The following is a 15,721-nucleotide window of genomic DNA, read 5'->3' as shown; positions in this document are numbered from 1 at the left end:
CCAGGGGGTTTGAAAATATCAATACTTATTCTAACCAATATCTGAATTCTTAATTGTTTTTGAATAGTTCTGTTTATTGTGGGACTGCACTTTGAACTAATTCTGTAGAATGGTCCATATACTCATAAAAGTAGGATATATGCAACCAGAAAAATTAATTAATTCAAGCAATGATTTAAAATGGCCTTAAAGGGATATTTATGAAGTATATGTCATTTTAAGATTATCAACAACATTTTAGGACAAAAGTGACAGAGAATTGTCATTCAGACAACAAGCGTGTTTAATTTATGCCGCGACATGTTGCATTTTTGTTGGTTTGTTGTATTCAGGAATGTTTTAATATGTGTAATCTGACACTTAACAGGTCAATTGACCTCGCATCAGGACCTTTCAACAGCAGATGTGGGCCCTACAAACTACAACTAGCTCATCCTCATCCTCATTCCTCATCCACTTGTGCAGTGCTGCTGGTCAGGATGTTGTATGAACTAAACTCTTTAAACTTCTACTCTGAGTGTTTATGAACGTGGTTTGGGCTGTCAGTCAGCACCACTGTACAGAGTTTTTGGAATAAAAGGAAATGCACATTCAGCAGAGTCTGTTGTCTGCCAGGAATATGTTGTCCAGACCTCTCACAAGGAGGGTTACTACTGTACATAAGAACTGTCATGTACTTACCACAGGAGTAAAATGACTACAATACTGTATGCTTTAATAAATATTGATGTTTATTAAAGCGTACAGTAGAGTATTGTAGTTATTTTACTCCTGTAATGAAAAAGTTACTTTTTCATTACAGCTCATAAAAACATCAAAAAGTGATGCATTTTGGGTTTTATGTTTTTGGAATTTACACATAAACCCTGTTAATTTCAAAATTTCAAGTTGGCTCGATGTATTGACTTAAAGCTAATGTGTGTGTGTGTGTTCTGATATTAAAATACTTTCTTACTTAATATGTAGAGATAACTATAAGTGAGCCAAGTAGTAGGTTGATTTCCCTGTAAAGTGTAAACACTGTGGCTCTAGCGCTTTTCAAAATTGCTCTGTTTGCTTGACAAGGTAACATCGGCTCAACCAATTTGGGGCTGGGCTAGTTTTTCAACCAATGGCAGATGTAGGGTGTATTTGGAAATTTGTTTGAAAACAACATTTGTTTGTTTTTTGCCATTCCATTTGGTGACGCTAGTCACAGAAATTACACACTTTAAGAGTATTCACTTTTATTTTGTTTCAGTTCTATGCTTATTCCATTCCACATTTCACAACAAAACTCGACAAGATGTGTAAATGTTCACTGCATTTATTCTTTAAATTCAAGTTATACATTTTATCAATCTTAAAAATAGGTTCTTTATCGAACATCCATGGAACCTTCCCATTGCACTAAAGGTGCATAGTGGAAAAACTTCTTTAAAGAAAACATCTTTCACTGCAAGGTGCTTTGGGGAACCAAAAATGGTTCTTCTAACCCTATCGCTGTGAAGACACCTTTTAGGAATCTTTATTTTTAAGAGTGTGGGAATTAAACCCACGACTATGCACGCCCTACCAGTTGAGCCACAGGAACTCAAAAAGTAACTTTACTGGAGTTGCATTAGTAAATTGGATTACTGAGTTAGCACATGTATTTAGTATCCTTTAATATGAGCAGCATGTGCTCTTTGCTGTTGCATTTACTCTTCTGTTGTAACTGGTGCCAACTCACTCACTACGTCAGCGCACTCAAGCTGGGCACACTAACCGCTGGCAGCTGGCCGGTCCATTGGGCAGTGACCTGTTAGGGCACATATAAACTAATCACATGTTTTTAAAGGAAATTTGCCTTTGACTCCAGGCTGCTGAACACATACACAATACCTTATCACTCTTTTGTTAAAAAATAATCATACTATATTAAACAGTGTATCACAGTGAAAATCATTAAAATAATCATAACCCAATAAAAATATTATGTAAAAGATTATATAAGAATAGTTATGAAAAACAAAATCATTACGCAGGAAAAATCATACCTTGCAAAACAAATACCAAAAAATAAAAATATAAATAAATAAATAAAACTATAACAAACACTGTATATCTGACAGAATACTGTAAACTACAAATCAAAAGTTGGGACACACCTAAACATCCTTTATTACTACTAATTTCCACATTTTAGATTAGCTACAGTATCAAAACTATGAAATTACACAAATAGAAGTATATGAATTATGCTGTGACCAAAAGTTATTTGAATACAGGATCAACAATCAACAATTGAAAATGCTAATATTTGATATCTGACTGTAAATGTATTTTCAACATGTCAGATTTGGTATTTCAGAAATCTAGAAATGGATTTCAGGTATTATTAAACTGAAGAGTAATTAAAGATTTCTTTAATTAAAGAAGTCTTTCTCACTAGTTGCAATACCATTAAACATAAATGAAATTAACATTGCCACATGTGAAAAACAAATTACAGGTATCAAAAATGAGCATTTTTACAAGATGTAATTCAGTTGTTTATATTCAAGATTCAGGAATGAACATATGTAACAATACCATTATTAATATGAAAAATCATAATTTTTACTTGGAAGAACTACATATTTGAAATTAGAATCTCAACTAAGAAATTAATTATAGATATCTGTAATTTCATTTTGAACAGGAGTGAATAACATATAATTGTGAAATTCTACTATTCAAAATACAGTTACTGAAATCAAGAATTGTGTTTTTCACTAGTTGAAATTCAATTTTTTAAAATCAAGAATCAACGTTTGTACTAGTGCAAATGTAATTACGGATATCAAAAATGAGTACTTTCACTAGTAATGCCATTTATGATATGAAGAATTAGCATTTTAACTGAAAATTGAATTGTTGACTTCTATAATTCATATCCTGCACATGAGGTCAAAAGTGCCTGTGATTGCTTTGCACATTCTGTTCTTCATGAGGTGCTTCATCCTGAGATACTTTTGACAGTATTGCCATTGTTTGAGTATGCTAGAACACTTGTTGGCTGCTTTTCTTCAAAATTAGGTCCACGTCATCCATAAAAAAATAAATAAATAAATAAACTTTTCACATTTTTTAAAGAAACTCATATGTAGGCAAAATTTATATTTGTCTACAAAAATATTTTCAAGCATTTAAGCATACGCTCAAAGTAGTGTGCGCACATGTCATAGATGCAGGTGCACAGCTGTACATCAACATCTATAAAAAAAAACTATTGTGCAGTGTGCCAGTGTATTTCTCTTTTTTCTATAAGCATTTAAGCAGAAGCCTTTAGGTCAAAAGGTTTTTAAGATTATGAGAAGCATACCTTGGGTCAAGTGTGTCCAAACTTTTGACTAGTAGCGTACATCAGGGCTTTTTACAGATATCCTACTTCAATCTAAGTACACAGATCAACATCAATCCAATATATCCACTAATGATCTGAAAACATTCTTAATACTTTCTGGAAAATTGGTGTTTGGCAAAAGCTTTGTTGCATCACAGAGTGACCAACTCTGGCTTTACTCATGATGCCACAGGACGTCCTCTTCACTGACTTTGCCAGAATCCTGGGTTGACCGGGGGGATATGAGTGCCACTCTGTGCCAACCCCGCAAACCTGGTGTCACAAACCTGGCATCATTGTAGAGATAGGCACCTGGAGGGGTCCGGCTTGAGAGAGGTTTAAGAGGACTTGGCAGTTACGCACTTGAACACCCTTTAAGACAGACAGTATGTCTTTTTTCCCAGTGCCAGATTTCTGGGGCTCTGTTTTAATCTAAATATTGCGGTGAAATAGAGGTGCACATGTTGAGAGGCGTCTGTTTGAACTTCTTATGACTGTAGTTTGAAATCATCTGAAATCATATTAGACACTGAACATAAGGCATGATCATTCTGTACAGCTGCTTTGAAATGATGTGAAAAGTGCCAAACAAATTAAATGACTTGACTTTCCAAAAATAGGGTGCACACTGGAGTCCCATTACTTTTTTAAGCAATAAAGGGACAAATCCTATGTTCATTGGATAAAGAAATGTTAGATATAATTTATTATCTAACTTAAAATTAACATACACTCAAAAAATATTTAGCCTATTTTTTAAGATTTACACATTTCAATTTCATAACAAAATTCCATCAAATTGAATTGTGCAATTTTAACCAAAATTAAATTAATAAAAACGTAAAATATTTATGTAATTTTATAAAAGCACTTGAGTATTTTTTGAACTGTAAAGTTGTTTAAATTGACGTTTTTGCACCGGACTACTTAATTACCGGGATTACAGTGTTTAAGTCTCCACATCGCCATGGCAACAAAGTTGTAAAATTGGCTACAACTTTACACAGATGCGGTTAGTGCGTGAGTTTATCACAATAAATCACGTTAACACATATATTGTTTACGTCTTGTGTCTATACTTTTGAAACAGTGAGTATTTTAACATTTACAGACTGACTCCATTGACTTCCATTTTAAACCAGGTTTTAGCTTTTTTTTTTTAAAGAAAGGGAGGGACAACTTGAAATGTATTTTAGTGGCAATGAGAATCATCATTGAAAACAATGGGAATAGTAAAATGTTAAAATCTGGATATGTTACCATAATGACAATAAGGGGATAAAATGTGCTTTAGTGTCTTGAAAATAACGTCATAATGCAAAAAAATCCTAATGGTCCTAAATGTAGGCTTCATTTTCTTTACGCGAAATATATATATAGGCCAATTTCTGTTGATTTGGGGTTTAGCATGACCAGGATCACCCCAAGATCTATGGTTTTTGTTAGATAGGTAATTTATGATTTAAAAGGCTAGTTGTGTACTGAAAAAGTTTCACTTTTAAAAGTCTTACATCAAGTCTTTCTATATTCTTCATTAACACATCAGCCATCTGTCACAAAACAAAGACATATGTTTGCTCTAAGCTCAAAATATCTAGATCACTTGTTCTTGTTCTTTATTCTTGAACACACACAAACACACACACATATACATATTTTCTCTCACTGTGTGTTTATGTTGCAACTGACCCCATGGCACTGCGCTGGCGCGAGGATGCCACTATCTGTCCAGAGTCGCCTCTGCCGCGTCTCATTCACCCGCTCTCAGCCAGCACACACACCAGACCCTGGTACACTGCCGGGGCGAGTGCACTTCCATGACAACTGTTTAGCAGGAGAGAGAGAGACAGGCAGGCGCGGAGAGAGGGAGACAGTTTATCTCACTCCGGGGAGATATCTATGGGATATCTGCCAGGCCACATGCACATTAGAGAATGACAACTTTCAATGTGGTGGGCCTTTGAACACAAACACTATCAGGAGGGGCCACAGGATACTTGGCACTGAGGCATTGTGGGATCAGAGGGGATTAGAGTGACAAAATGTGTGTGTGTCCACAGTTCATGGATGCACCTATGTCTCTCTTTACCTTTACAGCAATGATGTAAGATGGTCTATAAAGCTTGACACCGCAGAGGAACAATTTTACATTCTGTCTCGCAGAGTGCCCGATAAAGCTAAACTTTAAGTGGTGTTTGTTAAGGTAATCGTCACTATCACTATTGCTCATACATATGGCACCAATATACTTCGTGAAATCGAAGAAAGAACAAGTGTGACATCATTTTCAACAAAAGTTTTTTAAGTTCGAAATAGCTTGCCAGTGCAAACTTTCAGGAAAACATTGTACCGGCTGTTAAACACTTTTTTAATGCCACTGGTCCACGTCATCGGTGGGTGTGACCCGGTGCTCCACCTACTTTGACATCAACATCTTTTTCCGTTTAATTTCCTCAGTCAAGATCAGTCAGTCAACATGAACACACTGGAGTGCATCCAGTGTATTGAGTGAATGCAGTGTAAAAAAATAATTTCAAAAAAGCATACAATTTTTACAAGATTTTACTCAGATCCCATAAAATTCATAAAATACAATTACAGGGTACCCGATATAACCGATGCATAATATGGCCACGTATAGCATGTTAGCATTAGCACCTTGAATGCAGAATGTAAACATGACAAATGACACATATGCTAAGTGCATATTACTCTAAATCATCGACTGGTTAAATCAGCTTCTTTTACTGATCTCATGTGGATTCTGTTCATAGAATGAGGCATGAAGTCATTGATAAAACATTTTCATGTCACATTGGTTTTACATGTTCCAGTGGCGTAACTACCGGCAGTGCAGCTGCACTGGGAGAGATGGGGGCCCAAAAGTAGAGGCGGACTGGCCATCGGGAGAACCGGGAAAGCGGTGCTGGCCGTGATACGGGGCTGCTGTCTGCCAAAGTGGGCCCAAATCACCCCCGGTCGACAACTTTACATCACTGCCACCCCCACTCCCCGGTTGACAACTTCACTTCTCAGCATTGATCTGTAAGATGTGTAAATGCACAACAGAAAAACAAAATATTCTGTGGCTGACTGTGATAACGGAGGGTGCAAAGTTCCGCTATCAAGTCAAGTCAAGTCATTTTTATTTGTATAGCGCTTTTCACAACACACATAGTTTCAAAGCAGCTTTTTCAGAAGATCATGCATTCACAGAAAATGAAACTGTAACATCTATAATGTCTTAGAGTCAGCATTGTGTAGTTTGATTAAATATGATTGTAAATTGTGTATACAAATTTAATAATTAAATAATAATTGCATTTAGAAACCCTGTGAGCAAGCTGAAGGTGACTGTGGCGAGGTACACAAAACTCCATAAGATGCTGGTCAGTGGAGAAAAATAACCTTGGGAGAAACCAGACACACTGTGGGGGCCAGTTCTGCTCTAGCTAAACAACATGAATATAATGCCAATATTAGTTATTTGTGTGCTGTGCAAGTCATGGTTTAAAATTTGTAAACTAAGTAAGTGTTATGGTCCAGTGTTTAAAAAAATATTTTTTAAAACTGTACGATTAAAGCCGCGGGTCCAGACGGTATTCTGGGCCACGTCATCAGAACGTGCACGAACCAACTGGCTGGTGTTTTTACAGACATTTTCAACCTTTCCCTCTCCTTGTCTGTAGTCCCCACATGCTTTAAAATGTCCACCATTGTGCCTGTACCAAAGCAATCCAAAATCACTTGCTTAAATGATTGGCATCCTGTTGCTCTGACCCCCATCATCAGCAAATGCTTTGAGAGACTAATCAGAGATTACATCTGCTCTGTGCTGCCTGCCTTACTGGACTCACTGCAGTTTGCATATCGCTACAACCACTCCACTTATGATGCCATTGCATCTACACTACACACTGCTCTCTCCCACCTGGAAAAAAGGAACACATATGTGAGAATGCTGTTTGTAGACTACAGCTCAGCATTCAACACCATAGTGCCCTCCAAGCTTGATGAGAAACTCCGGGCTCTGGACTTAAACAGCTCACTGTACAGCTGGATCCTGGACTTCCTGTCAAGCAGACACCAGGTGGTTAGAATGGGCAGCAACATCTCCTCATTACTGATCCTCAACACTGGAGCCCCACAGGGCTGTGTTCTCAGCCCACTCCTGTATTCCCTGTACACACATGACTGTGTGGCAACACATAGCTCCAGTGCCATCATAAAGTTTGCTGATGATACGACGATGGTAGGTCTGATCACTGACAATGATGAAACAGCCTGCAGAGAGGAGGTGCACACTCTGACACGCTGGTGTCAGGATCACAACCTCTCCCTCAACATCAGTAAGACCAAGTAGCTTGTGGTGGACTTCAGAAGAAAAGACAGAGAACACAGCCCCATCACCATCAATGGAGCACCAGTGGAGAGAGTCAACAGCTTCAAGTTCCTCGGTGTCCACATCACTGAGGAACTCACATGGTCCGTCCACACTGAGGCCATTGTGAAGAAGGCTCACCAGCGCCTCTTCTTCCTGAGATGACTGAGGAAGTTTGGAATGAACCACCACATACTCACATGGTTCTACACCAGTATTGTAGAGAGCATCCTGACTGGCTGCATCACTGCCTGGTACGGCAACAGCACTGCCCTCAACCGCAAAGCCCTGCAAAGGGTGGTGCGAACTGCCAGACACATCATTGGAGGTGAGCTTCCCTCCCTCCAGGACATCTATACTAGGTGGTGTATGAAATAAGCTCGGAGGATCATCAGAGACTCCAGCCACCCGAGCCATGGGCTTATTTTGTGTATACTCTATATTGTATATTATTATTATATTATTTTTTATTTTTTGGTATACAGTCTTCTTATTTTGTGTATACTGTATATTGCATATTATTATGTGTATATTGTGTTGTTTAACAGATGTGTAAATCAGATGTTTATTGTAATTGTCATATTGCTATGTTGCTTGGAACCGCACCCAAGACTTTCACCCACTGTTGCACTTGTGTATATGGTTGAGTGACAATAAAGGGATTTGATTTTTGATTGATTTGATTTTGATTACACTGTACTGCATTTGTGTCAGAAGGACCAGATGAACAGTATGAGAAGGGTTGGTTTGAAACCTGTACGAAAGCATTGGCTGAAAACAGATTGGTTGTTTTGGAATGAAGATAAATGTGCAATTGGAATGCAGCTTCCCGGTATCGCAGAAGAGACACAATGTTGGGTACCCAATGCTAGACCACACATTTCATTGGCAAAATGGGGAAATGTAGAACGGGAAAATGTAGGTCCTTGGGTAAAACAGTGCACATTCGCAGAGGATTGGGTAATGATGCAAAATTGTGAAGTGTTGCATAGTGCTCAGATGCAGAGTTTTAGAATAGAGTGTCGACATATCATCGAGACATCAAGGGGCATTCAGATAGTTCAGGAAAATTGTGGACAGTGTTCCCTAGCATTCTTCGGACTGGGGGAACTGCCCCCTGAACTGGCTGATGTGCCAAATGATTTATGGGCCCAAAGCAAATATGATGTAGGTCTGATAAAGAATGTTGAACCGGTTGTGATCACTCCAAAATCTTCGTACAGACCATTTAAAGGACAATATCCTCTGAAAATGGAAGCAAATGAGGGTATTAGCACAGTTTTTGAATCATTGTTGAGCACAGGCATTATTGTGCCCTGCCCAACATCTCCAGTGTGCACTCTAATTTTTCGGTTAAAAATGTTGTGTTGCTGGCCAGCCGACAGAATGGAGATTTGTACAAGATTTGAAAGCATTTAATGCAGCTGTACAAGCTCAAGCTCCAAATTTTCCAAATCCACACACCATATTATCACAAGTCCTGGCAAATAATGCTTTTTTCCAACATTCCAGTTGATAAAGGCTCGCAATACTGGTTTGCTTTCTCATTTTAGGGAAAAACATACACATGGACCCGATTGGCTCAAGGGTACTGTGAAAGTTCAGCAATATATAATGCAGCATTGAAAGAAACCCTTGAAAGCATCAAATTAAAAGGAGAAAGTGCACTTCTGCAATATGTAGAAGATTTGATGATTTGCTGTACTGTCTTAAACCCAGCTACCCTTCTTCCTACAACTGATGACGGAGAACAACATGACTGTGTAGCTGCAATAACTGCTGTTTGTTTCCCTAGATCAGCATTGAGGACCAACAAAAGTGTCTGTTTGTAAATGTGAGGATCACACCCAATCATCTGACCTAATTTCACAGGTAAATTCCAGAGCAGAAGCAAGAGACAGAGGGATGTTCTGCTACAGGACAGATCAGGTATAAAGCCCATCCATATGATGTACATTGTAGCACCAGATTTAATGCATTTTAAAAATATGTGTTTTGCTATGACAAGTATGTAGAGCTTAAGGGTGTATAAAGTTGAATTATAGTAATTTGGGGTATTCATCACCATCATCACCATAATAAGTCTTTAAGATATGGGTACTAAAAGACAGCTTGGTTTGTTAGAAATTCCTTAGAAATAGTTGATAGTCACATAATTCACACACTGCACAGGACTGTTTGTTTACACTAGAGTTCATTACAATACTCATAAAAAAAGAAGGACAATGACTTGTGATCATTATTACCAGGACCAACCCGTCCTGTGAGATGGTGCATAATAAACGAGTGGATCAAATTTTTTTCAACGCTTAATATCAAATCAGCATGGGACTGGGTCGCATCAATCCATGACATGGTAATTTGAATCATACGTAGGTCTGATTGACAGGCTTTTTGGATTTTTGTAATTTTAAAATATTTTTAAAAGTTTAAAGATGCACTCAGCAATTTTTTGCTAATTGAAAATAAAATGCTAATATGAAATATGTTTAAAATGATGCACACTCACATGAAATGAAGACGGCAGTAAGATCAGAGAAAAAGCTGCTTTATTCTACGTGGAGTGGGGTGCACCCTCATGGGCGCCACCATAAACATATGAACAGCCTAATACTACCTACTTTATCTCGGTAATTCCCCCTGTTATTGGAAACTTTTGATGGATGAATAAATGAATCATGCACCCACAAATATGCCTTTGAATAGGATATTTCTAGAATGGCATAGATGACTGAAAATGTTTGCTTTTGAGTCATGCTGCATCCACACCAATGGAGTGCAACAGTGTCCACCCACTTATTTAGCCATTTTGGTTCTGGAGGTATTTTCCCATTTCCATAGGGATTTCATAAAATCCTTTATTAAAGAGATGTAATCCATGAACCTAACCAACTTGCTCCAAGGTGAATCACAGCATTACACACTTTGATTTGAAACAAAAAGTATTTGAAAATTGGACAAAAAGACAAAGATACAGTTCCACATCATGGCCGCCGAGCCAGAGTTCCACGTCATGGCCGCCAAGCCAGAGTTCCTCGTCATGGTCGCTGAGCTAGTGCCATCTTTTGGCCTGGATCCTGAGTCTGACCCATGCCATGTCACAGCAACACCTCAGCCTGCTCCATGCCATGTCACAGCCACGCCTCAGCCTGCTCCATGTCATGTCACAGCGACGCCTCAGCCTGCTCCATGCCATGTCACAGCGACGCCTCAGCCTGCTCCATGCCATGTCACAGCCACGCCTCAGCCTGCTCCATGCCATGTCACAGCCACGCCTCAGCCTCCTCCATGTCATGTCACAGCGACGCCTCAGCCTGCTCCATGCCATGTCACAGCGACGCCTCAGCCTGCTCCATGCCATGTCACAGCCACGCCTCAGCCTGCTCCATGCCATGTCACAGCCACGCCTCAGCCTGCTCCATGTCATGTCATGTCACAGCCACACCTGAGCCTGCTCCATGCCATGTCACAGCCATGCCTGAGCCTGCTCCATGCCATGTCACAGCCACGCCTGAGCCTGCTCCATGTCATGTCACAGCCACACCTGAGCCTGCTCCATGCCACCTCACAGCCATGCTTGAGTTTGTTCTATGCCATGTCATAGCCACATCTGAGCTATTGGACCTGGAGATGGTTCCTACCCTTGTACCCTCCCTATGGACACTTCCTCAGGATCAGACAAGGGGAACATCCGACCCTCCGAATTCGCCTAGACCCTCCAAGCCCTGGACTCCGCATTGGTTCTCCAATCCCTCAGTTACACCTTGGCTCTATGTCCCTTCGGCTCCACCGTGGTCCTTTGGCCAATCGGCTTCTCCAGGGTCCCTCGTCCCTCCAGCTCTGCCTTGGTCAGTCAGTCAGCTGGCTCTGCTTGAGCTCTCCAATCCCACAGCTACGCTTCGTCAATCCGAGCCTGCAGCTTCATCAGGGACGTCCTTCCCTACGGCTCTGCCTTGGTCCTCAGTCCACCGGCTCCGCCTCTGTCCTCCGATCCCCCAGCTCCACCTCGGTGTTCCGAGGCTTGGGCGCTACCTCGGTTCTCCGAACCTCCGACTCCACCATGGTCCTTCGAGCCGTCGGCTACTCTCTGGGCACCAAGTTCCCTGGTGTTGCCCCTCAAGTCTCTCACGGCCCCACCTTCCACGGCTCCGCCCCTCAAGTCTCTCAGGGCCCCACTTTCCATTGACTCTGCCAGGCCACGCCCCATGCCATGTCTTGCCTAGCCACGCTTGAAGACCCCCCCCCAGCTCCCTACAGAACTTTGGGTTTATGCCATGTGTAATTTGTTGGTTCATGTTTTTCATGTCTTTTATTTTGAAACTCTAGTTCCTGTTTCATGTCATGTGGTTCTCTTGTCATGTGATTTCATGTTTCCCTCCATATTCATGTGTCTTGTTTTCATTGGTCGATTGTCTTGTTATCTTGTTTAGAGTTCTTTGTGTTTATTGGTTATCCTTGTCATGTGTTCTCCCATATTCATGTATTTAACCCTCATGTTTTCCATTGTCCATTGTAAGGTAGTGTTTGTTGTTGTAACTTTGGTTGTTAGTTCAAGTTTATGTCAAGTCAAGTTTATGTCAAGCCAAGTTCATGTTTATGTTTTATTTACGTTTGTAGTTAGGGTTTATGGATTACACTGTTGGAATAAATTTGCACTTGGGTTCTTTACTTCATGGTTATCATCTTTGTCATTGCCAGTGCCAGTAACATCGTTACGGACGTTAAAGAAAGTTACAAAAGTTAGCATATCAACTGAACTTTTAAGAAACATCATTACGATAGAACTTGAATAATTAGAACTAAAATGTAGAAACCATGTATCAAAGAAAATTTTCAAATTAAAGCTACACTATGTAACTTTAGTTCCTCTAGCGGTTAAAAAATAAAACTGCATGTGTCTTGCGGAAGGACATTGTTTTGGTAATGATGTAAGTCGTGCTTCGGCTCTGCTCCTCTGCACGGTTGAATGTGGTTTGAGGCACCGGTGTACACATGAATACAGGACATCATATCAGAGCGAATGCACAAATAAATAACAAAAGAAAGAAAAAGACGGATGTCTGAAAACATGTCGCTTGAGCAGATAAGTGCCATATCTTATGCTGTTGTTTTCACTTATTGGAAACATTGCTGTTTTGAAAGAAATTATGTTACAAAAGTTAGGCAATGTTCGATAACATTAGACATAACGATTGCTAGTCTGATAAGGTCAAATGTTGTAAAGTTTTTAAAACTGCAGGATATTCTGGCCAAATAGATCATGGTAGTAACTCATTTATAGATTGTCATTGTTACCAACCAGTGGTCAACATAATTTCAAGACTCACATGTCCTTGGCAAGACTAGAACTAAAGGATTTATTTATATAAATTATTGCCATTATAAAGAAAAATACACACGTGTGCTAGCAAGTGAAAAGTTCTGCACCAATTACAGTATAATTATTGTATCTCCTACACACACAGACACGTGTCGCTTTCCCTTTTTGCTTGTAGACTCTGCTCTGTTCGGGGTTTCTTTGTTTTTACAACCAGTGATTCCCCGGAGGTTTGCCGTTTTGAATGATCCGTGCTAAATTTCTCTCGTCCGTTATGACAACAAAATTTCAGCTTCAGCTACTCCCACATGCGTGCTACAGTGTAACGAATGCTGGCAATGACAGGCAGATGAAGACAATGGTGATGTGAAGAACCCAAGTGCAGTTTATTCATAAATGTGAAATCCAAAAACCGTGAACAGAAACATGGACTTGACTTGACTTAACATCCAAACAACGTTACATAAACAATACCCGACAACAGACAATGGCAAACATGAGGGCTTAAATACAAGACTGAACTAATAAACAAGACAACAAGACAATGACCATGAACCAATGACATAACAGAACTAATAACTAGACTATAACCAATGGGAACAGGACACATGAACATGAGGGAAACGTCCTGGTTACTTGCGTAACCTCCGTTCCCTGATAGAGGGAACAAGATGTTGTGTCGATGTAGTGACACTAGGGGTCACTCTTGGGAGTCCGAGACACCTCTGGTCTTTGATAAAAGGCCAATGAAAATTGGCGAGTGGTATCTGCATACCACTCCCCCAGACATGTGGGTATAAAAAGGAGCTGGAATGCAACCACTCATTCAGGTTTTATGCTGAGGAGCCGAGACAAGGTCCGGTCATTTCAGCGGGTAGTTCAGCATTGTGGCAGGAGGGACACAACGTCTCGTTCCCTCCATCAGGGAACGGAGGTTACGCAAGTAACCAGGACGTTCCCTATCTGTCACTCACTCGACGTTGTGTCGATGTAGTGACACTAGGGGTCCCTATACGAAACGCCACAACTGGCTGACCTGTGTTACGTGAACTGGCGGTGTGTGATGGGCAGACCACTGTGTGCCTCGTAGCCAGCACACCAGGCCGACACATAACCTCCCCCAACAATGGGAGGTCCACTGGGGGATATCCGGTGGAGGCGATCCCATTGGGGTCCCCAAATCACCCCCAGTGCTAGCCGCGCTGGCCTCAAACCCGTAAGTAGAAGGACCGAGGCGGGGAGCTGCTCGGTCCTTACGAAAGCAAGCCGCGACCGCAACGTTGCCATGGTCATGTTCTCGCAGTGAGAACATGAACCATCCATGAACGCTGCCTCCGTGTGGGTCGCGCCCAGACACGAAAGACAGCGATCATGACCGTCTGAAGTTGAGAGGTAACGACCGCAACCAGGAATAACACACAATCGGAAAGGCATCTTTAAAAAGACACATCTTTAAAAAGACGTTCCATGTGTGCCGCTCTTTTAGAGAAATATACTCTTTTAGAGAAATATACTCTTTCAGAAAATATACTCTCTTTTTTCTGCCAAAGCGCCCAGGGGCATTCTCTGCAGTGCACCAGTCCAGAGGAGGGAGAAGCCGCTGAAATGCGCCGTCAGATCCAGCAGAGGTGAATGAACAGTAGGAATTCAGCTCAATGAGCATGACCGTTTGGCTCCGAAGAGAAAATCTGAATAAGTGGTTGCATACCAGCTCCTTTTATACCCGTATGTCCGGGGGAGTGGCATGCAAATACCACTCGCCAATTTTCATTGGCCTTTTATCAAAGATCAGAGGTGTCTCGGGCTCCCAAGAGTAGTGTAACTACATCGACACAACGTCGAGTGAGTGACAGATAGGGAACAGGATAATCACATGACTTGACATGGAAACAGGGAATCACATGATATGGCAAGGAAACAGGAAATAACATGACAAGGAAACACTTTTCAAAATAAAAGACATTAACACAAAACATGAACAAAAACACACCTAGACGTGACTGTGTATGGATATGACGTCAACATGCACGGGCGAATGACGTGTGTATGCAATTGCCTGTGAAATCCGTCCTGACAGCTCTAAAATATAACACATTATTATACGGTTATCAAAGTGTATTCGGGTAAAGACATGGTTTGGAAGATGGATTTTTGTTGCACTCTCTCATTAATAACATTTTGTTATTTTTTAACAAAAAAAAAAAAGTTACATAGTGTAGCTTTAACGAAATAATTATCATATAATTTAATGACTGTTGTCAAACATTTCAATCACTGGTCCAGTCTGCCAGATCAAAAGAATCAAAGCACAAATTTTTTTCTTAATGTCCGTGTCAAATATGATCTTACCTGAACAATTTCAGAAGCTTGTGTCACCACTATGTCTACACTGTTCGTGACATGGTGTCTGAACCTTTTTTTTTTTTTTAAATAGATATGCTACAAACATCAACATTACCATTAATCTAAATTCAATATAATAGCCAAACAAAAAACATGGAAAAGTCAAAGAACAGTATATTGTTTAGAAGTATACTATGACATTAGATTATTATTGTCACACACACACGACCCCAATCAAAGAAATCCAGAATGATTGTCCCCTTCAGTTTTGGTTGTACATGAGACAGTTATAATGGCTCCTACGCCCCTGGATGTACTGTAAGGGTTTTGGATT

Source organism: Myxocyprinus asiaticus, chromosome 36, assembly GCF_019703515.2.
Source record: "Myxocyprinus asiaticus isolate MX2 ecotype Aquarium Trade chromosome 36, UBuf_Myxa_2, whole genome shotgun sequence".
Taxonomy (NCBI): Eukaryota; Metazoa; Chordata; class Actinopteri; order Cypriniformes; family Catostomidae; genus Myxocyprinus; species Myxocyprinus asiaticus.
This window is presented reverse-complemented; position numbering follows the sequence as displayed.